Source organism: Trachypithecus francoisi, unplaced genomic scaffold (assembly GCF_009764315.1).
Source record: "Trachypithecus francoisi isolate TF-2019V2 unplaced genomic scaffold, Tfra_2.0 Lachesis_group4, whole genome shotgun sequence".
Lineage (NCBI taxonomy): Eukaryota > Metazoa > Chordata > Mammalia > Primates > Cercopithecidae > Trachypithecus > Trachypithecus francoisi.
In genome coordinates this window covers 81,913,099-81,938,674 of record NW_022681469.1, presented here as the reverse complement: position 1 = coordinate 81,938,674, position 25,576 = coordinate 81,913,099, and the positions used below count along the sequence as shown (strand labels likewise).

The following is a 25,576-nucleotide window of genomic DNA, read 5'->3' as shown; positions in this document are numbered from 1 at the left end:
TTGGTTTTCTGTGTTTGTGATAGTTTGCTGAGAATGATGGTTTCCAGCTTCATCCATGTCCCTGCAAAGGACATGAACTCATCCTTTTTTATGGCTGCATAGTATTCCATGGTGTATATGTGCCACATTTTCTTAATCCAGTCTATCATCGATGGACATTTGGGTTGGTTCCAAGTCTTTGATACTGTGAATAGTGCTGCAATAAACATAGATGTACATGTGTCTTTATAATAGAATAGTTCATAATCCTTTGGGTATATACCCAGTAATGTGATTGCTGGGTCAAATGGTATTTCTAGTTCTAGATTCTTGAGGAATCACCACACTGTCTTCCACAATGGTTGAACTAATTGAAAAGAACAGATTTTTAATGACATAGGTAACATTTCTCTTTTCTACCATATCTTGAAAATTTATTATATTTTCAGTTTTGGAAGTTCAATAATGATACAAATATTAAATAATACAGAGCTTATAGTAAATGTAATATCTTGTGAAAAGATATATTCATATATATATAGTTATTACATATATTAAAATGAATGCATATTTTAAAAGCAATGAATATTTTGTCTTTTTTTATTCAGTTAGCCAGAGGCTACTCAATAGTTGGTTAAAAAAGTGTAATGGAAGATCTCCTTTTATATTTCAAAACTACTTCAAAGTAATGAACAAAATGTTTTCTTTCTCTTGTTTCATATTTTCCTGAAAAATTAGTACCTGGGGTGACATAATATATATAGAAACTTGACCTACATTATTTAATAATTCAATATTTCTCCCAAGAAGGGAACTTTCGCTAACAAAGTAAATATTGATATCAATATTAAAAGCCAGAAAATACTAAAGTTTCCTTTGTATAAAGATCCTGCAGTATTTGGTAGTATACTTAGCAACCTCCAGTTGTTGATGGTAATTTGCTATTAAAAATAGTCATGTAGGTTAGCATTAGCTCTACACTGTATTTAAAGTGTGGGTTCTGTCCACTCTAATGTATAAAAGATGTCATCTGTTTCACTCTTGTCCTCATAAAGAAGATGTAGTTAAAAGATATATTTAGTGTCTCTCTATTGTTCGACACTTGTGTCATTTTGCCTGTGCAGAAGTGCTTAGATACTAGATACTAGAAGATACTAGAAAGCAAAAAAAAAAAAAAAAAAAAAAAAAAAACCGAAAAAACCCTTACGACAAGTGACTTTTTGACATTTATATGGAGACTGACTTTTAAATGAATGACTGACAGTGTAGAATTGAACCTAATAAAGCCACATGATTATGCTAATGTTTAAAAGCCATCGAAATGATCTTAGATTAAATGTTGATACTTTAAGTGTAACACTTTTTAAGTAATAAGTTAAGAAAGAAAATGACACGGAATACTTTTAGATGTTTTAACAGGACGCTTAATGAAATAGAAGATAATTTGCGAGAAAATTGGAAGATTCTTCAATGTAATCTGATAACACCATTGAAACTTTCTCAGCTTTACTTTAAAAGTGTGGAGGACACAATATAAGATGACCTTTCGGAACATAACTTTTTATTTTTACTTATTTTTTTAATGGTGAGGAAAGAGTGGCAATTTTCCAGCAAAGCTGACCTTCTAAAGTGAATTCAAATTCTTAGCATGCTTTGTTTTAGTGCAATGCAGCATGGCTCAGTAGAGCAAGTCAGATGAAAAGTTAGAGGATCAGAAGTTCGATTCCAGACCCTGTAACTAAATTGCTGTATAATCTTGGGGGTTGGTAATAACATTCTGGAAACCTGATTGCATTCTCAAAGTGGCTATGAAAGATAAACTTCTGACATCAATGAAGATGACCTATTAAAAGAATTTTAGTTTTTGAAAATGTTAAGATGTTGATACGCAAAATAAGTACACTTTATTTTGAAAACTTTTGAAATCAGTGTGCACAGTTTCCACAAAGTCATGAATATTAGTTACAAAATATATATGCTTGTGATGAGTATACAATTAAAAGATAATGGTGCCTGTATTCCTTATATTGTTTAAAAGTTCAGATTTGAAATGTTGTTGTCATGAGCTTTAATCCTAGCATTGTTTCTGTGCTTTTAATAACATGGCTTAATCTCTAGTCTCACATCAAGATCATGACTACGGCAGTTCCTAGTCTCAGAGAAGTAATGTAAGTCTTAATTAATGTTTGTAAAACTATCTAGGAGCCATGAATGAGAAGAGTTATGAACAGTGGAGCTGAAGTTGTTATTGTAAGAGGTGACTGCATATTGCCTTGCATTACACTAATGTGACAACAATAGGTATTATTCCATTATGAATAATAGGTGTAACAGGGCTGCTATTCAACATGATTAGCATGTTTAAAATTTTCATGTTAATGAATTCACAGATAATAAATGCTGCCAGTGGCTGTGTCTATGTGCAAAGGAACCAAGCTATTACATGATCTTTCTCTACTGTAACTCTTTCCTGAATGAGTGCATTACAATTATTAATGGAGCAAAATAATCAGAATATTTCCTGTTCGGAAATTTGTGTCTCTATGTAGACACAATTGGCCAGTCAGTTTAAACCATGTTTAGAATGCTCTTGTGTCAATACTAGTGTACTCTTTTGGCTGTAAGACTGTGATATGGCTATAAATGTATGGAGATACTGTGGGAAAATTGAGGGTTTGTTCCATACCACTGCAATAAATTGAGTATCACAATCAAGTGAATTACACAAATTGTTTGTTTTCCCAGTGCATATAAAAGTAATGTTTATATTATATTGTAGACTATTTAATGTGCAATAGCATTATCTCTAAAAACAACGTAGATACCTTAATTTAAAAATGCTTTGTTGCTTAAAAAATGCTAATGATAATCTGAGCCTTCAATGAGTCATAATCTGTTTGCCTCAATGTGGATGGCTGCTGACTGATCAGGGCAGTAGTTGCTGAAGTTTGCAGTGGTTGTGGCAGTTTCTTCAAATAAGACAATGAAGTTTGCCACGTCAGTTGACTCTTCACAAAAAATCCTCCCAAACTCCTGTTAATGTTGCTATTTTGACCTCCCCCTATGAATCCTGAATGTTCTTAATGCCATCTAGAAGGTGGCATTTCCAGAAGGTTTTCAATTTACTTTGCCAAGGTCTATCAGAGGCATCACTATATGACAGCTATTGCCTTACAAAATATATTTTTTAAATAATAAGACTGGGAATTTGAAATTACTCCTTGATCCATGGGCTGCAGAATGGATATTTTGTTAATAGGCATGAAAACCATGAATCTCCTTGTACATCTCCATCAGAGCTCTTGGATGGCCAGGTCAATGAGCAGTAATACTTTGTTAAGGAATCTTTCTTTTGAAGCAATGGATCTCAACAAGTGGGCTTAAAATATGTTGTAATCCGTTTTGTAAAAAGATATTCTGTCATCCAGGCTTTGTTGTTCCAGTTACAGAGCTCAGGCAGAGTAGATTTAGCACAATTCTTAAGAGCCTTACTATTTACAGAATGGTAAATAAGCATTGACTTCAATTTAAGTTACCAGCTACATTAGCCCATAACAAGAGAGGCAGTCTGTCCTTTGAAGCTTTGAAGCCAGGAGTTGACTTCTCTCTAGCCATGAAAGTCCTACATGACATATTTTTTCCAACATGAGGCTGTTTTGTCTATGCTGGAAATCTGTTTTCAGTGTAACCACTTTTATCAGCTAGCTAGATCTCCTGGATAACTTGTAGCTTCTGCATCAGCGCTTGTTGTTCCACCTTGCACTTTTATGTTATAGAGAGGGCTTCTATTCTTAAACCTAATGAACCATCCTCTGCTAGCTTCCCACTTTTCTTTTGCAGCTTGCTTACATCTGTCAGCCTTCATAGAGTTGAAGAGAGTTAGGGCCCTGCTGTTAATTAGGTTTTGGCTTAAGAAAATGTTACGGCTGATTTGATCTTCTTTCCAGACCCCTGAAACTTTCTTCATATCAGCAATAAGGCTATTTTCATTTCTTATCATTCATGTGTTCACTGGAGTAGCATTATGAATTTCTATTAACTTTTTCTGTGCATTAATCACTTGGTTGTTTGTTGCAAGAGGCCTAGCTGTCAGCCTACGTCAGCTTTCGACATCTCTGTCTCACTGAGCTTAATCATTTCTAGCTTTTGACTTAATGTGAGAGACATGTGGCTCTTCTTTCACTTGAACACTTAGAAGCTATTATAGAATTATTAACTCACCTAATTTCAATATTCTTGTGTCTCAGGGAATAGGGAAGACTGAGGAGAGGGAGAGAGATGGGGAACAGCCGGTTGGTGGAATAGTCAGAGTATACTCAACACTTACCAATTAAGTTTGCCATCTTATATGAACACAGTTTGAAGTACCCCAAAACCATTACAATAGTAACATCAAAGATCATAGATCATAGATCATCGTAACAGATATAATAATGAAAAAATATGAAATATGAGAATTACTAAAATGTAATACAGACACACTAAGTTAGCACATGCTCTTGAAAAAATTGTGTTGATAGACTTGCCCAATGCATGGTTGCCACAAACCTTCGATTTGTAAAAGTACAGTATCTGCACACTACAGTAAAAAGAAGCACATTTAAATGAAGTATGCCTGTATAGCCTCCTTTCCAAATAGTTATACTTTTTCTGGTAGCTTCCAAAAGGATCAGAGTTTTCTCCATAAACCTTAGTTTTGCCCACCATGAAGTATTCTTTATGATTTTAAGGATTTTATAAAGTTCAAATTTAAAAATGCATGTGAATTGTAAGTCGTGACACAAAAATGAACCATTCATTATATTAGATGGAAAGGCTAATAGGATTTCAAACTATACCCAGAATCTGACCACTTCTCACCAGCTCTACTGTTGCTATCCTGGCCTATATCACCATAGTCTTCTTCTAGATGTCTGAAATTGACTCCTAAGTGATATTCTAGCTTCTACCCTTACCCAGTCACAGTCTTAGCACTGTAGCCAGTGATTTTTAAAATCAGTTATGATACACCACACCATTTGAAGTGATACCAAAGTTCTTGGATATTCATTTTTCCCCCATTCCTTTCTGTCTTTGCATTTCACTTTTGGAAGTTTCTGTTGACCTATCTTCAAGCTCACTGACTCCTTGTTCAGTTCTGTCCAGTCTATGAATGAGCCCGTAAAAGGTAGACTTAGTTTCAGTTTATGGCTCCTGTGGCTTCTGTTTCAGGTAATACTTCAGCTTAGAATCTCTCTGGATTCACCAGTCTCTCTGGATTCAGAGTGGCAGTTGACCCTGTAATCTTGTTATTCTGAAGGATTCAGGAAAAGTTCTGATTTTATTTTGTTCAGCTTTTCTTGTCGTAAACAGGAGAATGACAGTTTCTAAGCTCTTTGCGTATCAGAGCTAAAATCAGAAGTCCAGAGTGATTCATTTAAATTTTAATAAAATTATGTTTCCAGCAATGACCCTCAATTTACTCCAAGAAAAAGCTAAAGTTCTACAATAAGCTATAGGGTCTTACATAATCTGGTTCTGCTGACATCCAATCCCAATACCTACTGTGTTGCCCAATTTTTCTTTTCTTTTCTGTAATACTCATCACCCTTTAACCAATTGAACAATGTATTTCTTTATCATGTCAGTTGTTTATGCTGTTTCCATGATTGGAATGCATGAGCTTCATGAGGCAGGGTTTTCTGGTTTCTTTCTAGATCACACTAAGGGCCTAGAACAGAGTTTGGAACACAGTACAAAGTCAATCTTTGTTGAATCAGTAAATTTATTATATCTTAAACATCCTCATAAATCAGACACATATACCAGGTAAATTAGATGATTGGTCTCAATTTCTGAATGATTTTTCGCTTCCTTCTAAGATGCTTAAGTGAGGATGCAGATAAGAATGAGTTGGGAATCTTTTTTGATAGCCACATACCCCGTTTTCAGGGATTCTAATTTCATGGTTTCAGCTTAGGCCTCAGCAGGTTTCCAAGGAAATAAAAGCAAGCGATAAACAAAAACCTTCCATATTAGTGGGAGATATAAATCCATTACCATGGTTTTTATGAGGAGAGGTTATTCCCCCTAAATACTTTTTTTTTTTTTTTTTTTTTGAGACGGAGTTTCAGTCTGTCTCTAGGCTGCAGTTCAGTGGTGTGATCTTGGCTCACTGCAACCTCCGCCTCTCGGGTTCAAGCGATTCTCCTGCCTCAGCCTCCTGAGTAGCTGTAGTAGGGACTACAGGCATACGCCACCACAAAAAAAAAATAATTTCTGTATTTTTTTTTTTTAGACGGAGTCTCGCTCTGTTGTCCAGTCTGGAGTGCAGTGGTGCAATCTCAGCTCACTGCAACCTCTGCCTCCTGAGTTCGAGTGATTCTCCTGTCTCAGCCTGCCCAGTAGCTGGGATTATGGGTGCGTGCCACCATGCCTGGCTAATTTTTTTTTGTATTTTTAGTAGAGGGAGGTTTCACCATGTTGGCCAACCTTGTTTTGAGCTCCTGACCTCAGTTGACCTGCCTGCCTTGGCCTCCCAAAGTGCTGGGATTACAGGTGTGATCTACCGCACCTGGCCTAGTTTTTGTATTTTTAGTAGAGAAGGGGTTTCACTATGCTGGCCAGGATGGTCTCGATCTCTTGACCTCATGATCCTCCTGCCTTGGCCTCCCAAAGTGCTGGGATTGCAGGCATGAGCCACCGTGCCTGGCCGCCTCTAAATACTTTTAACCTCGTACATACTCTTTCCTCTCCTAAGAGATGTAGAGTGAGTTACTTCACTGGTGAGCTGAGTAGAGTCTCAATCTCTTCTCCACCTCACTCCTCCTTTTGGGATTTGATTTCTGTTCTGCTCTGGTCTGCTCTGTGCCTGATAGACATCTCAAAGCAAAAAGCCCTGGAAGCCTCATTTCTACCTGAGTGGTTAGGGAGCCCATTGTTAAGACACAATTAGGCCACTTACTTCAATCTGGACGTTTTGTCTGTCCTAAAGGTACTTTTCTCCTTTCTCTTTCAAGTTGGTTCAGAACTTTGATAAGGGGAAAGTGTTGATCTCTTGAAAACCCAGCCCTACCCAGCTGTTTCTAATGTGCTACAACCACAGTGTGATTTGAAGAGCAGCATCTAAGTCCAAAGATTCACTGTGTATTTGCAGTCAGTCTTTCTAGAGTGAGCATGAAGTAAGTGAAGTAGTAAATTTAAAGTGTTTATCATCTTCATTAATTGTAAATATTTTAGCTAAGGAAGCATATATAAATTGAGTTAAAATTCAGAAATTTTAGAAAATATATGTGTGTTTAATTGTACATAAATATGCACTTTGATAGATTTGTTACATTTTATCTGTTTAGGTTTATTAGTTAGAAAGAATCAACTCTTTCACCCAATAATATGCAATTGAAGTAGGTATTTGCTAATTTCATTTTACATTGTATATAACCTAGATTTGCTCCCCCCATTTTAAACATGAGACCACTGTTTAATTTTTGCTGTTCAGTGGGTCTCCTGCATTGTTTTTGCCTCTCATCTGCCATCTTTCAAAAACTTCTTTTTATCCTTGGTGTTTTGAAACTTCTTGATGATGTCTTGGGGAAGAGTGGTTAAAATTCATTTTACTTCACCCTCTTGTAAACTTTCAATATGTTTTACATATCCCTTTGCTTATGAAAATGTCCTTGCATTTTTTTTTTGATAAGTTTCTTCACTACCTTTTCTGTTTTTGGAACTCATGTTAATTGAATGAATCTGGGTTGATCTTTGGATCTACACTTTAGGAGATGTCCCTGATTTTATGTTCCAGGTTTTCCATTGAAATGTTTTATTTCAGGAGTCACATTTTTTTTTTTTTAGATTACTATGTTCTTTAAAGCAACAACAACAACAAAATGAGTCAAATTTGTGTAAAGACAGACATTGAGAAGTATAGGGAATAGGGGCAGGAAGGAAATATAAATATCTACTGATTTTGCTAATGTCCGCAAACAAGACCATATGTTTTATCCCACAGACAATCACTTACACGTAATAAATCACAAATGCAACCTCTCCTGTAAGATCTATCACTCTACTTTGAGACAGCAGAGAAGTAAGACCAGAATTTGGGGCAGGAGGCTTTTATTTTTTGGAGAAATAGGGACAGATCCTCTCAGTCACTATTAGATATTGCTACTCTGTTAATAACACTGTATCTATGTAAAATCTTACAAATTTTTCTGTACATGAGATGAATGAAGGCTTAGTTAATGTATTTCCAAATACGGAGTTATCCATTGCCTGTGCTTCTCCTGTTATTTTTTGGATCAGTGTGCCCTTCTGCTTGTAAGCCTCTACTGACATTTTTTCTCAGAGTTAAATTTCTTTAGAGCCTAATTCTGGGAACTGCGTATTCCACTAGTATACTATGTACAATGGGACAACATTCACCCCCAGTGTTAGATTTGCAATGCTGAGTAAACTCACAGGCCACTGTCACCATGTAGCCATCAAGCATGCATAACTGCAGCTGCCCTGACTCCACACTTTCATCCACTACTCATTAGGATTCACTTATTACTAAGGTTTGAGTTATCTTCTTGGTCCCACTGTCATTGAAGTACCTCTTATCGGTATCTATATCTTGAAGATATTAATAAGTATGGGGCTTTGTGAAGATGTGGTGGTTGGTTTCAGTTTTATTGAAGAAAAGTTGAAGAAGATGAGGGCTGAGGCTCAAGCTGGTTTATAATCTTCAGTTTTGGGTCTGAGCTCATAGAATTTAGGGAAACCCCATTTTAGTTTGAAACTATGAGGACTTAGGCCAAAGACAGAATGGTCTGTCTTCCCACGGTAAGTGGAGACTGTCTCAGAGAAGAGTTGATCTCAGCAGCTGGTCCAGTTGTGTGTCCTTCCCTGCATCCTTCCAGCTTGACTTCCCCAGTAATTACATTTTAAATTTTCTTATCAAAGAACAATTATCTACTTGTTCCTTTTTCATAGCTCTAATTCTTGTTTTATGGATGCAATATCTTTTTACATTTATCTGAGTAAACACATCTCTATTACTTTTGTTTCCTGAATTGTTACTTTGCTCTGGGATCAGTTTTTCTTTTTGTGAATGGTGGCACTCAGCTGTCCAACTGTGTTTTAAAATGAGCCATTAGAAAAGCAGTCTGGGAGTTCTATGTAGCTTTGTGAGTTTGTCAACTGGCAAATTTAGCTTTAGGGTGATTGATTGGGAAGGGAGCTTGTCATTTTCATGGGGTTAGCCAAAATGCCAGATTGTGGAAGGGTTTACTGTGGAACATTGACATTCACACTGCTTGCCTTCACTGTCCCTTAGACAGTTAATTCGATTCCTTTAAAAAGTAAATTTTCCAGTCCCCTTTTTAATATATGACTACCACTTATTCTCTGATTAGGAAAGATTTCAGGGTGATAAATGGTTTAGTATATAACACTTCAGCTAACACTGCCATTAGCTTTACTTTTGACTCTTTTCTTCACAATATCTCCCAGAGATTCTCTGAGATTCTGCTCAGTAGTTCAGCTACTTCCCTCCTCATAGATACTACATTGTAGCTTTCTTCATGCTGCTTCCTTACTCAGTATTTTTCCATCAGAAATATGCTGTGCTGTTTGAAAAATAACTTCAATGGTATAATTTAATGGTGTCTTGGGAAAGATGTATTATTACATAGTTTTTCTTACAACCACATCAACTTGGTGCTTTTCAATTATTTTCTTGGGTCAAAAATGATCACTTGATTGTCTAGTGTTTGCTGAGGATTAAGATCCTTTCATAGGGCAGTAGTGGAAGGAAAGAGGGGCAGATGATTATCAATTATTGAATATCTGCTCTATTCTATGCATTTTATTGGTGTGGGGAATATATAGCCAGACTTAGTATTATATCTTAACTTTCCATATCAGTTAACTAAAGTTTTGAGAGATTAGCCACCTTGGTAATTTCATATACTAACAGGTTATACAGGGATTCACACCTTAACTTAAAAACTTGTTGGTCTTCCCACTACTCATTGATGTCTTCACATTTTGCATTATCTATGAGTCTAGACTGACTTTATACTGGTTTGGTTTATTGTGCGTATAATTGCAACAGACTTCCTTCAAAACAGGAGTTCAAAGATTTCTATAGCAAACTAATGCAGTAAAGATAAAACCATTTTAGAAATGAATGAATATAAAATATCACCAAAAAACTTAAAAGCATAGACAATTTTAATATTAGACATCATATCAATTTTCTAGAATGCTTTACAATAATATGAGCAAGCTATTTTTCTCTTAATAACTATGTTAATATTGCTATTTCCAATTTAAAAATGAAATTGAGTCATCACCCTATACCTCATGTTCTCCTAACTCTCTTCATAAATTAAATTCAGCAAATTTCTTTGCTAGTTGTTGTCTTTTTCCAGTGTTTTCAGGAGTTCTGGGCCATAACTGCATTTTCTTTAGCCTCAACTCCTCTATCTTGCTCCATGAAAATACAGGTAATTTTATGAGACATTGCTTTCGTTTTTATGAAAGTGACACAATACTGACATGGAAATCAAAAGAGAAAGGTATGATGCAGCACATGCCCTGACCTTTGTGTCTTTTCTCCATTCAAATTCCACTTTGAGTTAACTCTAAGTGGGTTTTAAACATTCTTTCATTATACCCAGGGCTGTAGAAAAGTAAAATTATTGAAATTTGGAAGCCCCATCTCAGGGTGACCATCAGCTATGTGATCATATTGTTAATAGAAAGTATTTTTATTAAATCTTGGAACAATTTAAAATAGTTTTATGCTAATTTGCTCAGTAGTTTTGAACAATGAAGTCATAAGACTTTACCTTGTTTTCTAGTATTACTTAACTAGATTTGTCATGGCTAGTTTTTTTTTTCCTGAGGTTTCCTTAGAGATCTTAGCATTTTCTCTCAATATTTAATACTTTGTCACCAATGTAAATAGTGAAACACTTGAAGAGCTCATTAAGTTTTAAGTTCTCTTAAAAGCAATACAAATCAGTGCAATTATCACTTCTATTTAATAATCCTCTTTGCTTCTCCTCCCTGTGTCAATGCTAGATCTAAAATTTACTGTCTAATTAGTATTAAATATGTTACACAGGCACTCCCACAAGAGAGCAAAGTGTAATTTCACCAGCTAGGCTAAAATCCAATAAAATATGAGATTTTATTAGCTATTATTTGAAGGGTTGTAGTGCAACTCAATTTCCTTCAAATTTTTATAAAATATTTTAGTGGGGAAGGATGTTAGGGAACCAGCTGACCTTCCACTCAATACAATCATTCATTTTTCAACATCCTTGCTAGTTGACATCTAGCCTTTGCTTGACTATTTATGGCATTTATTGCCTTTCCCTGGACATGAGCTTTTCCATTATGGGTAACTCTCATGGTTAGAAAAGTCATAAGCTAAATCTGCCTCTCTATCACTGCTTTCTGTTAATATAAGCTTTCATTCTATGCCATGAAGCCACATCAAATGTTTCATCACATTCTATACCACGAAGCCACATCAAATGTTTGTTTTATCATATTTTATTACATATGACAATTATTCATGATAGTATAAAGGAGGGAAGACAAATACATGTGTGGTTACTTGAAGGAAAATGAAGAGAGTCTAGTAAGGTTTTGGAACAGGAAGCAAAGGCAGAAACTTCATCATTTTCTCCCAATGAAGTATCAGAGAAGAAAGAATATTTGATTGTGAGCTAGTTTAAATGTAATTCCAGAGGATATATTTCTGAACTATTTAGGCTAATGAAGGTAGAGGAGAGGATTCTGCCACTGAGATAACATATGCTAATGAAGCAAATAAAGAAAACAGACCAAGATTGGGAATGTTAATTATGGGCATTGCTCATCAGACCAGAGTTTACCATAAGTTCATGAAATCCTTCCAGGGAACAGAGCCAAATAAAATGGAATAAATTAGACAGATGTAATATCTAGCAGTTTAGAATTTTTCTTATTAGTTTTTTACTACGTGTCAAATTTACATTTCATAATGAATTAGCAAATTTTAAATGATTAGAATAATGTTTATTAAACCAGCAATAGAATCCTGTTTATGAGATTTATATCCCTTTATATGTCTCTTATGGAGTCAGTACGTGTTCCTTCTAATCTAAAGATGCCATCTTTTGTTTAGTGGCTTTGGCTAAGAGATAATTTCTTAAGAAAGTATTAAGAAGCCTTACTGGTAATTGTCTAATTCTCAGTGGTAGAAACCACTAGTTGTTGGTATAGCATCTAATATCCCTTATACTTTACTAATAGAAGTCTGCCCAGCTGAAAGACTACATTTTTTCAGCCTTCGTTAAGGTTGTGCACTCACCACGTCTTGAGTGAGTGATTTTTTTATTTAAAGCATGTGGACTCTTTTGGGAAAGGCATTCCTGTTGCTTTTCTTCCTCTTCCTTTTTCCTGACTCAAACTAGATGGCTAGCACTTAAGCAGCCATCTCATACCATGAAGCAATATTGACAATGGAAGCCTTTTCTAAAGATTAAAAAGCATAGACTAAGCTTGCATCCCTGATTACTTTGGAATTACCATATCAGCTCTGAATTCTAGATATCTGAACTTCTACTTTAAGAAAAATAAACATCTCTCTTGCTGAAACCATTATTATTTTGGGACAAGGGATTCTGTAAATGGGGAGACTAAGCTGATCCTACCTAACACATCCCAAATCGAAATTACTGATGTGAGGAAATGGCATTTGGAAGTTAAGACATTGCTTTTGTTTATTAAATGTTTGATAAGAATTGCTGGCTCCTAGAACCAGGTGTGCCACATTATTCAGAGATATTTGACATTGCGAGGTTGAAAGTTGATGGAAGGCTGTGCAGTGTCATGTGGAAGCCCATGGGCTCAGGAGGATCGAGGCTGTGGTTGAATTCCATCTTTGTCACTTTTCACTTTGTCACTTTTGGATAACTCTGGAAAAATTGCATAACCTCTCTTAGCCTCATTTTATTCATCTATAAATTGGGCATAATAATTTCTACCTTTTAGGTTTGTTATGAACAAACCTAAAATATGAGCTAATGTATGTAAACAATTTAATAAAGTGCCTAGCACTTATTAGGTAGAGGTTAGATGTTATTATCATTGCCATTGTTTTTGGTGTCAGTTAAAGGTGGGCGATTCCTTTTTCTTTCTGATTTAATTGTTTTATGTCTTTTTTCTTAACATTATTATTCCAAGTATTTATGATATTCAGCATTACTTCTGTTCTAACCTATTTCTTTTTAGTCAGAAAATCAATAAGTGGTATTTAATAGTTTTAAGATTTTTCTTTCTATCAAATTCAGGGAGAAAAATATATACCTAAAACTTTAAAATATTAAAGACTTGTGTTCTTGTGTTTTTCTCGGTTGCTAGGAATTAGTTATGAATTACAAGATTCAAGATGTGAAATATTTACCTTTATTGTAAAAATGTAAAATTCTATGTTTTTGCAAGTCATAAAACTTGAAGAAACTTTTTTTTTTCTTTTTTGCACATCTTGTTGATGCGTTCTTCTTAAGGCCAGATTCAAAGTTTTATATAAGTCAGTCTTTATTGAGTTATTTTGTGGGCTAAGTTAGGTAATTTCCTAAGATATTGATACTCAAATTTGGGTTTGATCATTGGATTTCCTGCCCCTTCCTCTGACCTAACTTGACCAGTGAATAGGGCCCTTGTACCTCTACATTAAAAGTTGTGGAGTCATGGAATGTCCTGAATGAACTGGATTCAATGCGTGTTAGCATTGCATCCCTTATAATATATAAATAATAGTAATAGCAACAATTAGTGTTGCTATTATTATTATTATTATTATTTTAAATTTCTGGCTTCAAATCAGAGTAGAGGTTAGAAACAATGAACATGGGCTCCCATAGGATTGAAAGTGACAGTAGTATCTCAAACTGCTTTCATCTGTCACTAACTGAGATATATAACTGGATGGTATGCTAGGTAAGGTTTGTTTTAAGATTGGTTAAAACATTCTAGTTATTCAATTGTCAACCCAATACAATTTGTTTTTTTTTTTTTTTGAGACAGAGTCTCCCTTTGTTGCCCAGTCTGAAATGCAGTGCTGCCATCTTACTCACTGCAACCTCCACCTTCTGGATTTAAACTTTTCTCCTGCCTCAGCCTCCCAAGTAGCTGAGATTACAGATGCCCGCATGTATTTTTATTAATTTTGTATTTTTAGTAGAGATGAGGTTTCACCATGTTGGCCAGGCTGGTCTTGAACTCCTGACCTCAAGTGATCTGCCTGCCTCAGCCATCCAAAGTGCTGGGATTATATGCGTGAGCCACCGTGCTTGGCCAAGATTTGAAAATTTTAAATTAATGATTTGGTTACTGGTAACCTACTTGGATTTATTAGAGAGATGCAGTTTTATTAAAATATTCCTTCAAGAAGCCTGTTTATTTAAATGACATCACTGTTCTCTGTGAGAACCTCAAAATCAGAAATTGTGAAATGAAGATTCTTAGAACCTTACTAGTTCTATAAGAAAAGTTTTCATAGTTTTTTTTTTTTTCCAAAGCAACACTTTGAAGCACATTCAGAAGTTAGATCTGGATATGTGATAAACAAATCTCTTTTTAACATAGCAGGGGCTTCCTCTTCTGTCTGAAGTTACTAGGATACTATCTTAAAGAAATAACTCATTTGATTAACTGCAAATATAAATTGCTTTAAAAAAAAGAAAGTCCATACATTTATAATAGCCTAGGTCAGGCATAAATCTATACTACCTAAATGTTAAGCATATGCTCTTGATGGCCCTCTTGAATATTGGAAGAAAAGCCATTATTTTTCTTCATCAAATGCATGACACAGATGACTTTTAGCTCTGTTTCACCATAAAAATGAAAATATTATTGGTAAAGGGATACTTTATTTTGCTTTATCCTGGATTTTAGTTCACATTGTGAGGGTCAAACAAAATGCCACATGCAAAACCACTTTGAACCTATAAAATAAATATACAAATCTAATAATTTTTAAAAAGTTGTGTCATTACTAGCAAGTGAAAGCCTTGTCTGTTACTCATGTCTGTTACCTATTACCTATGCCTGTGCATTAGCGTTTGATTCCATATTTTATTCTGCAGTAAAAGTTTTATAATATCATGGCAGTGGACATTATTATATATGAAAAAAGTCATGTCTTAGGCACAATGAATAATCTCCCTTTGGTCTCAGTTTGTTTATAGAATGATAGGAGCCTTGGTCTTAATATGAACATTGCAAAGCAACTCTATTATGTAATAATCTTGCCTTGTTGTTTTTATATCCTGTGGAACTCAAATACCAAATACCACCTATGGACATTAAGACAAAAGCCAAAAAGGTTACTTAAAACAGTGTGGTAGAATCATTTATCCAAATAAACTAAAAACTGTCAATTTACTTGTTAGCTGTTCCCTCATGGGGAACAAGAATTTCAAATGCCCTACACTATGTAGATTTTCCAAAAGTATCGCTGGCTTGCTCTATTCTGAGAGAAGAATGATGAACAGTAGTAGTGTCCCCTTATATGCAGTTTCACTTTCTGTGGTTTCAGTTACCTGTGGTCAACCATGGCCCAAATATATTAAATATAAAATTTCTGAAATAATTTATACACTTAAAATTGCTTGCCATTCTGAGTACCATAATGAAATCTTATCTGTCTTCCCTCTATATTGCCCTGAATGTGGATCCTCCCTTTGCCCAGCATATCCCCACTGTCTACCCAAACTGTCCTATTAGTAACTTAGCAGTTGTCTCCGTTATCAGATTCACTGTCATGGGATTGCAATTCTTGTCTTAAGTAGCCTTTATTTTACTTAATAATGTCCCCAAAATACAAGAGTAGTGATGCTGGCATATTGTTATACTTGTTATATTCTTTCACTAGTTACTGTTGTTTATCTCTTACTATGCCTGATTTATGAATTCAACTTTACTATAGGTATGTATGTACAGGGAAAGCAGTACATTTAGAGTTTTGTACTCTCTGCAATTTCAGGCATCCACTGGGTGTCTTGGAATGTGTCTCCCTCACATAAAGGAGGACTATTGTGTTCTACCAGGGTGTTTCCTGAAGGTGTAGTACTGACAAGAGTGACATTTGTAGCTTGTGATTATAAAATACAGTTCAAAAGCATTGAGACCATAGAAAATCCACAGGCATAAACTGTAGAAGTAGAGGCTTTCTGAACAATGTGTTCATGAGTGTGTTTGAGCTAGATAGGAGTGCAGCTGTGTACCTGCAGGGTACAGTTCCTTGATATTCTGTCTCCAACTTTGGGTGAGGAGTTAAGGAGAAATGCCATATCTATGCATGCTAGTTTGTATCAAACTTTTTTTAAGATTAAGGAAAAGTCTTCTATCTAATATTTAATTATTAAAGTGATATTAGAAATTTGCATCCCTGAAATATGAATATATTTTATAATTTATCTCTGATACTTATTTACAAAGCTATATGAAAAATCAGTGTTGGATCATAACTATAATAGTGCATTTTGATATGGTTAACAAAATGCTGCTAATAACCTGTGTGATCTGGGCAACTTTTCTGAACTTTAGTTTTCTAATCCATGAAGTGAAATATTCCTACCAACTTTGTGGATTTGTTGAAAACTTAAATGAGAACACATGAACAAAATGCCCAGAATGATGCCTGGCATGTGGTATTTTTAATGCAGTCATGTGTTTCAGAGCAGGCTTCCTGGGGCACTGTTCCCAAAATTGTCTTACCTCCGACCACTCATTCTCTATAGAAATATACATTAGAGCCATCTTATTGTCTATAACCATTCAATGGTTCTTATCCCTCTCCCAACTCTCAATCATGCCCCTGTACCCCTGCAAATCTGGTCCCTGCCCCAGTTCTCTAAACTCATTTTTTCTTACTCTCCCCATTGCTGTCACACAGACCTCCAGTTTGTTTCTTGAGCGTGCAGAGCATTTGTTTGGTCTTTAGGCCTTTGCAGCCACTCTTCCCTAAACCTAGAAGTCTGGTGCCCCCAAGTTCTTCATATGGCTGCTGCCTCTAAAATATCACCTTGGAGAATCTTTCTCCAACCATCCATTAAAGTACTTTTCTCCTCTTTAATCACTCTTTGTCACATAGCCCTTGTTATTTCTTTTATAGTAATCATGACAATCTGAAATTACCTTGTTTTGTGTTTACTATGTTTTATCTGTCTCTTTCCACTAGAATGTAAATGTTATAAGGGCAATGACCTTGTCTGTGTTCACTGCTGTTTTGCTGGAGCCTAGGATAGCAGTTGGCACCTGATAAAAATGGAATAAATATTTGTTAAACATTTCACTAATGATACACATTTCAGGAGAAACAGAATGGGTGATTGGCAGCAACATATTTGTGAAAGAGAAATTCTAAAGGGTTATTCTGAAACAGGGTCTTGTAGCACACTACAGATACCAGAAAGCATATCTTTGCTTTGTCAGGTAGTTCCAAGCCCTTCATATAGTTGTAGTTTTTTTAAAAAACAATTTTATTGAGATATAATTCACATGCCATAAAATTTATCTGTTTAAAGCATATAGTTCAATTGTTTTTTGTATATTCACAAATATTTGCAATCATTGCTACAATTTTAGAACACTTTCATCACCTCAGAATGAAGCCCTGTATTCTTTACCTATCACCCTTCTATTCCTCCACACTCTACCTCAGCCCCCAGTTGCAAGCAACCACTCATCTACTTTCTGTCTCTATAGATTTCTTTATTCTGAATTTTATATAAATGGAATCACATAATATGTGGCATTTTGTGACTTGCTTCTTTACTTAGTGTAATGATTTGAAGGTCTGTTCATATTGTACCATGTTATCAGTACTTTATTTTTTATAGCTGAATAATATTCCATTGTATGAATATGCCATGTTTTGTTCATCATTTCTCTGTTGATGAGCATTTGGATTGTTTCCATCTTTTAGTTATTATGAATAATTCTGCTATGAATATTTATGTATAATTTTTGTATAGACATATTTTTATTTCTCTTGGGTATATTCCTACAGTGGAATTTCTGGATCATATGGTTGCTATATGTGTGTTTTAGAAACTGACGGACTATTTTCCAAAGTCATATTCTCTCTTTAAAAATATTTTGGTCGACCTAGTAAATGTCAATTTTCTTGATCTTTTCAAAGAAACAGCTTTCAGTTTCATTGATTTGTTTTTCTATTTTCTATTTCATTGATTTCCACTCTAATTTTTATTATTTCTCCCTTTTGCTTGCTTTAGGTTCAGTTTCTACTCCCCACATTAGTAGCCTAAGGTTGTAGGTTGGGCTATTGATTTGAGATCACTTTCATCTTAATATAGGCACTTAATAGCTTTAAATTTTTCTCTAAATACTGCTTCACCCGCATCCCATAAATTTTGGTATGTTATGTCTTTATTTTTATTTATCTCAACATATTTTCTGAACTTTCTTTTGGTTTCTTCTTTGACTTATTGGTTATTTAGGAGTGTGCTGTTCATGTATTTGTTAGTTTCCCCAATTTTTTCTAATTTCATTCTTTGGTGGTCAAGACATATACTTTGTATTATGTCTATCCTTTTCTATTTATTGAGATTTGTTTTATGGCTTATCATATGACCTATTCTGGAGAATCGTCAATGTGCTTTTGAGCTGAGTGGATATATTGTTGTCGGATGGGGTGTTCTCTAGATGCTTGTTAGGTCTAGTTGATTTATAGTATTAAGTCTTTAGTTTCCTTGTTGATTTTCTGTCTAGTTATTCTATCTATTCTTGAAAGTCAGGGAGTGAGGTCTCCAACTATTGTTAAGTTTCATTTCTCCTCTTCTGTAAGTTTTTGCTTCATGTATTCTGGTGCTTCATTATTTGATGCGTATATACTTATAATGTCTGTATCTTCCTGAAGGACTGAAACTTTTGATTATAAAATGTCCCTGTTTATCTCTAATACCACTTTTTGTTCTCAACTCATTTTGTCTGATATTAGTATCGCAATTCATTTCCAACTTGCTTGTGGTTGAATTTGCATGATATTTCTTTATTCATTCTTTTAACCTACTTAGGTCATTAAATCTAGAGTGTATCTCCTATAGACAGAATATAGTTGGGTCATTTTTTAAATAGTCTTACAGCCCCTACATTTTTATTGAGTTGTATAATGCATTCGTATTTAATGTTTATTATTATTATAGTTGTATTTACATCTCCTTTTACTTTTCATTTCCATGTATCTCATGCCTTTTTTATTGATCTGCTTTTCCTTTACTGCTTTCATTTTCATTAAGTATTTTTTAATGTGGCATTTTAATTTCTTTAAGGATTTTTTTCACTATATTTTTTGAGATTTTTATTTTAGTGGTTACTCTAGGGCTTGCCATATACATCTTAATTTATCAGAATCATCTTTGGATACGTACTAGCTTAATTCCAGTGACATATAGATATAAATATGTTACCCCTATATGGCTATATTCGCTTCTCCCCCCTTTTTGTGGCATAATTGCTATACATTTATACCAATTAATATTCAAACCAAATGACACATTATCATTATGATTTTGTTATATTTAATTAGTTCCATAGCTTAATATACCATACCTTTGCTGTCACATATCTCCTTTGTGCTGATGTTGGTAAATATATTACACATGTATTACAATTCTTTAAGTTATAAGTCCAACATTATGTTGTATACATAATTATTTTATACCACTGCTTTTTAAATCAGTTATAAGAAGAAAGAAGCTTAAGCATTTGTACTTTTATTTTGGTTCCTAATTACCAGTAGTTTTTCATTGGTCTTATGGATTTAAATCAACAGCTGGGGTCAGTTGCTTTCAGCCTGAATAACTTCCGTTAGTATTTCTTTTAAGGTAAATCTGCCTGCAATAAATCATTTTTGTTTAGTTGTAATTTTTAAACTGAACTGTAACATTTATGCACACATTTCATAAGAGTAATAATTAGAAGTATCCACAACAAATTGAAATTTTTATTGACATGTAATAATCTAGCCATGTCCAAGATTTATAGTAATTCAGATATTTGAATTTACAGGTACATTTGAATTGGCTGAACTTTTTGGATACATTCGACCACTAAACATATTTTAATCCTGATTCATCCTACTTCTTTAAGGGCACAAAAATGTCTCACTGGCAAGGAAAGGAAAGATAAATGAATCTTGTAGAGTGGGCTTCATTTAAAAATAAGTCTCAATTTCTCATTTGATTTTGATAGAAATGTGTAAGGCTGAATGGTGGAATTAACACCAAGTCCAGTGTGAGGGAAAAAAAAAACCCAAAACTTTGAAGGCCAGGTGCAGTGGCTAATGCCTGTAATCCCAGCACTTTGGGAGGCTGAGGTGGGTGGATCACCTGAGGTCAGGAGTTCGAGGTCAGCCTGGTCAACATGGTGAAGCCCTGTCTCCACTAAAAATTAAAACATTAGCTGGATATGGTGGTGGGCACCTATAATCTCAGCTACTTGGGAGGCTAAGGCAGGGGAATTGCTTGAACCCAGGAGGCAGAGTTTGCAATGAGCTGAGATTGCACCACACTCCAGCCTGGGCGACATGAGCAAAATTGCATCTTAAAAAAAAAAAAAAAAAAAAAAAGAACCTTTATCCGCGGAATGTGAATCCTTTAAATTATCAGGCCCAGAGAGGTCTTATGATGAGACAGCAATCAAGTCCTACTCCCCCAGCCCCCACACCTTTCGAGCTATGTGCTATATATTGATTCCTTGAAACTGCTATTGACACAAGTAGCTGTAAATTAATAATGCTGTACTGGGCACTATAACCCAAACCCTGTAGCTTAACAATGTATAGCCAATCAATAGTATATATTACTTAATGTAAATTCTTTGTAAACAACTCAGAAAGTGCTTCTTTCTGTTTAAAAATCTGCTAGTGATTACTGTTAATAGAAATGTATATTCAGGGAAACTTGAATCTATACTCCTGGGTTACAATCCTCAAGCTTGGCCCAAATAAACTCTGTACCTTTATTAAAAAAAAAAAAAAAATGCCCCATTGAAATTAATACACAGATCTTTTTACATAGAGTTTGTGTCTCTGATGACTTTGCAGAAGTGGATAGAATCAAAAGTATACCCTAAAGTATTTAAAACACTTATTTTATTTTGCTAAAGGTTAGATTTCTGACTTTGACAGTTTATATATTTTTTTCAGACCAAAAAAGACATATTAAAAAGTTATATACTTATAAAATTTATTTATTTGATTTCAGGTAGTATTATATCATTTCTAGTAATTATTCAGTTGGTGCTGATAGTATTATCTAAGAAGTCAAATGGAAAGTTTAGAGCTGTGAATACTTTCTGTTGTGTTTGTGTATGTGAAGACAAATCTACATGTGCCTGAAGGCAAATTTAGTCTTTTATTTGTTATCTGAGAACTCTGAGTTTGTTGATATGCATGGAGTACTGCTTTAATACTTATATTTAGTAATTTTATTAATGAAAGGCAATATCCTGAGGGGCAATGATTCTTATATACTCTTTTTAATATTAATTGATTTAATATATTACCAACTCTAATACTGATCCTTCCAATCCCGTAAGTGACCTTTCTGAAGTAATCTGACATGTGTAATGCATTATAATGATAATAACGGCAATTACTTGGTTTTCTTTTATGCATTTCTTCTGAGGAGCTCAAAGCACCTTAGGCCTTTTTTATACAATTAATTTTTATAAAATATTTATAGTGTGGTAAAACTCACATAGGAGAGGATATACACTCAAGAAAGAGCAGTATTTCTATAACTGAGATCTAAGATATCATGGTCTAATATTAAAAACATACTGAAATATTTAAGTTGTGTTTTCATATCTGTCACTGGGTTCCATATAGGCTCTTGGCTAAAATTTTGTACCCATTTTCTACTTCTTTTTTCTTTACCTCTTGCAAACTGAGATTTCTGACTCAACTGACCAATTCTGGTAAACATTTTTGTTAGTCAATAGACAACTGTCCAATAGAAAATTTCATTCAAACGTGTTAATTCTATAGTAACATTAAGAATCAGTCCTTACTATACCTAATTTTGAGATACTGTGAGTAAATAAGATTAATATGTATATGAAGTTCCACATATACACAGATACACATAGACTTAGACATAGTTCAATAAAGGGAGGATAAAGATTCTTTTTTCTAGACTCAGTGATACAGGAGGTAGATAGAAATTATTTAGGCAGATAGTGAGGGTAAAAGAGTCCTCAGCAAAGCTTCCCTTATAACAAAAAGCAGCAGAAGAGATTATTTTTTTCCTAGCAAAGAGCAGCCTGAAAAGTTGAGCTGCAAATATAGATAAACAAGCTGGGAGCTTGCACAGGCAAATACGTCTACCTGGGGGCCAGGCATATCCAACATGGAGGGTCCACCTTCCCTTTTTTTGTTACCATGTGTACAGTAAAGTAATGGCAACATGTTGCTGGCCAGGCAGATAATCCATCTGCATAATAAAAGACTAGGGTAGGGGTGGCCAGAAATTCACACCCTATGCAAATGGCATGCTTAGTCCTAACCAGTTTTTTGAGCCTTATGCAAATGGCATACGTGGTCTAACCAATCTTTTGTGCCCTGTATAAATTAGACACTGCCTTCTCAAGCTCATCTGTAAAACCCCCTGTATTTCACCATAGAACTGGCAACCCATTTCTCTGGGAACCCTCTCTGCTGCTGAGAGCTCTTCTCTTTCTTTCACCTATGAAACTTCCACTCCTAACCTCACTCTCTGTTTGTCCACATCCTTGATTTCCTAGGCATAAGACAATGAACCTCGAGTACCACCCCGGACAACAAGGCTGCTTCATCAGGACACAAAACTGCCTGTACCAGGACCTCTGATCTGTGTACAGGTATGTGAATGTATAGATATATGTATTTTTGCTTTAAGAAGTTGGTGTACTACATGGTGAGATATATGCAAGTTTTGGTGGAAAATAATCATTTCAATATATAATGGTAAGGAAACACAACACATTATAAAGAGAAGATTTAGTCATATATGTGATCATGAAGACTTTGACAAATTAGATTTCATAATTTAAGAGAAAATGTAACCATGTTACTTTTATGGGGCAAATAATGTTGCCCCCAAACCTACATGTTGAGGGTCTAACTTCTAGTACTTCAAAATCTGAATGTATTTGGTGATAGACCTTTTAAAGGAAATTAAGTTAACAGGGTCATTAGGATGGGTCCTAATCCAATACAACTGATATCCTCATTAGAAAAGGACACACAGACAAAGGGATGACCATTTAAGGACACGATGAGAAGGCAGCCCTCTGCAAGCCATGGAAGAAACCAAACCTGCTAACATCTTGATCTGGAACGTGAATCCTCCAGAATGGTGAGAAAATAAATTTCTGTTGTCCGAGCCATCCTGACTGTGATAATTCATATGACAGCCCTCTCAAACAAATACAGTTACTAAGATGACAGTTTGTATAAGGAAATTCAGCTCAAAAAGAATGGAAGACTCCAACAAGTACAACTGTCACCAATCTCAGAAGGAAGTGTAAGTAGTTAATTCTGTATGTTAGCTTGACTGGGGCAGTGGGGCCCAGATTAAACATTAATTCTAGGTATTTCTGTGAGGGTGTTTCTGGATGGGATTAGCATTAGAATTTGGTTGACTCAGTAAAGTAGATTGTCCTCCCCAATGTGGGTGGGCTTCATCGAATTTGTTGAGAAGGAAAAGAATTCTCTCCTTTTTGCCTCCTGCCTGCCTGTTGAGTTGGGACATTAATCTTCACTTCCTCACTTGGATTGAAATTTACACCATAGGCTCCTTGGTTCTCAGGCCTTTAGACCCAACCTGGAATTACACCACCAGCTTTCCTGGGTCTCCAGCTTGCGGGATTCTCAGCCTCCATAATTGTGTCACCTAATTTTGCATAGTAAATCTCTTCGTATATATGTGCGTATGTGTTTTTGTGTGTGTGTGTGTGTAAAAATATGTGTGTGTATATTTATATATCCATATCCTATTGGGAATCCTATATATATCCTATTATATAGATATACACATATATATATTATATATGTATATACATGTGTGTATGTGTGTATGTATCTATACACACATACACTCACACATACACACACACACACATACACGTATATACTTTATTTGTTCTATTTCTCTGGAGAACCCTGACTAATAAAGAAAGAAAGCTCTAAATCTAACAAAAGCGGAAAAAAGTACAGTAAGAGAAACATAATTCATATGAAAATATTCCACAATTAAAGTTTTATTATATCCTGTGTTTTTTCTGTGTGCTATTACTAGTGTGTTTTGTAACTTCAGATGATTTATTATTGCTTACTAGCATTCTTTTCTTTCAGACTGAAGAACTCCTTTTGGCATTTCTTGTAAAACAGGTTTGGTGTTGATGAAATCTCTCAGCTTTTGTTTTTCTGAGAAGGTCTTGATTTCTTCTTCATGCTTAAAGAATATTTTCATCAGATACACTATTCTAGGGTAAGTTTTCTTCCTTCAGCATGTTAAATACATCGTGCCACTCTTTCCTGGCCTGTAAGATTTCCACTGAATAGTCTGCTGCCAGACATATTGGAGCTCCATTGTATGTTATTTGTTTCTCTTCTCTTTCTGCTTTTAGGATCCTTTCTTTATATTTGACCTTTAGCAGTCTGATTATTAAATGCCTTGAGGTAGTCTTTGTTGGGTTAAATCTGCTTGGTGTTCTATAATCTTTTCATAATTGAATATTGGCCTCTTTCTCTAGGTTTGGGAAGTTTTCTGATAGATACCCTATTGAGTAAACTTTCTACCCCATCTCTTTCTCTACTTCCTGTTTAAGGCCAATAACTCTTAGATTTGTCCTTTTTGAGGCTATTTTCTAGATCTTGTAGGCATGTTTTATTAATTTTTATTCTTTTTTCCTTTTGTCTCCTCTCATGGTGTATTTTCAAATAGCCTGTCTTCAAGCTCATTAATTTTTTATTCTGCTTGATCCATTCTGCTATTAAGATGTATAGTATCTCTGATATATTCTTCAGTGTGACAGTTGCATTTTTCTGCTTTATTCCTTTTTATTAATTCTATCTCTTTGTCAGATTTATCTGATAGAATCCTGAATTCCTTCTCTGTGTTATCCTGAATTTCTCTGAGTTTCCTCAATGCAGCTATTTTGAATTCTCTGTCTAAAGGGTCATATACCTTTGTTTCTCCAGGATTTGTCCCTGGTGCCTTGTTTAGTTCACTTGGTGAGGTCATGTTTTCCTGGATGGTTGTTTGTCTGCATCTGGGCATTGAAGAGTTAGGCATTTATTGTAGTCTTCATAACCTGGGCTCGTTTGTGCCTGCCTTTTCTGGGAAGGGTTTACAGGTGTTCAAAGGGACTTGAGCCCCAATACCCTAATATCACTGTGGTTCTTGCAGACTCATAGAGGTACCACCTTGGTGGTCTCTGATAAGATATGGAAGAATTCTCTGGACTATGAGGCAGAGATTCTTCTTCTTTTCCCGTACTTTCTCCCAAACAGAGTCTATGTCTCTGTGTTCAACTTTCTGGAACTGGGGATAGGGGAGCA

General features: G+C 35.0%; 1 long non-coding RNA gene across 1 annotated transcript in view; it reads left to right on the top strand.

The window, feature by feature from the left end:
• LOC117072826 overlaps positions 1 to 23,353 on the top strand; it is a 77,897-nt gene extending 54,544 nt beyond the window's left edge. Inside the window, exons 3-4 of the long non-coding RNA XR_004432959.1 lie at positions 22,777 to 22,872; positions 23,248 to 23,353. This is a non-coding gene — a long non-coding RNA (uncharacterized LOC117072826). The remainder of the gene's footprint in view (positions 1 to 22,776; positions 22,873 to 23,247) is intronic.
• The last annotated feature ends 2,223 nt before the right edge of the window (positions 23,354 to 25,576 follow it).